Source organism: Octopus bimaculoides, chromosome 7 (assembly GCF_001194135.2).
Source record: "Octopus bimaculoides isolate UCB-OBI-ISO-001 chromosome 7, ASM119413v2, whole genome shotgun sequence".
Lineage (NCBI taxonomy): Eukaryota > Metazoa > Mollusca > Cephalopoda > Octopoda > Octopodidae > Octopus > Octopus bimaculoides.
In genome coordinates, this window is record NC_068987.1 from 380,147 (window position 1) to 380,921 (window position 775).

The window sequence follows — 775 nt, forward strand, 5'->3', positions numbered from 1 at the left end:
TGGGACATTCCACCAGGATTCCTTTTTATTATGAGTGACTATGGCTTCTACCATATTGTGGATTCTTATTTCTTTGTCCTTCGGATTATCCTTCCGACGGATTTCATTATAGAGCGTCCTAGCAACTACATCATATCTTATCGGTAGATAATACTATGATGACATTTTCGGACAACTGCTTATGATGTGGGTGATACCTTCGGTGTTAACTCCACAAAGTCTGCATCGGTTGTCACTTTTTACTGCTTTTCCTGCATCTCTATCCCTTTTGTGCATCAGGTACTTGGTTGATATTTCCTGTTCCTGGATTGCAAACGCATACCCTTCAAAGTGGGAGGTATTAATCCGGGTCCAAGGTAAACTGCTTTGATGATCGATGTCACTATCATCAAGGAGCTTTCTGCTAACATATCCACGCATAGTCTTCTTCTGCTCATTATTGGTTCATCCTTTCGTCTGTTGATACGTTGCGGTAGAGTCGTGAAACTTCTTTGGGCATGTATTCTAGGTTATCAGACAAAGAGTGTTGCTCAAGGAGCTGCCTTCCAAGTCTTACGATGTTATCAGCCTCAAGTATGCAAACTTGGTCAAGGGATGCACTCCGACGCTTCGTGGTTAAAAGATGTTGCCAAAGGGATATGATGCTACATTCAAAGACATTTTGGTCGCAAGAATGGTTCGTATTCCAAGTACTCGAGCTTCGTATTTTTTTGTTGTACACGTTTCGGGACGTCCTGTGCCCCCATATGCATATATATATAAATATATATATATA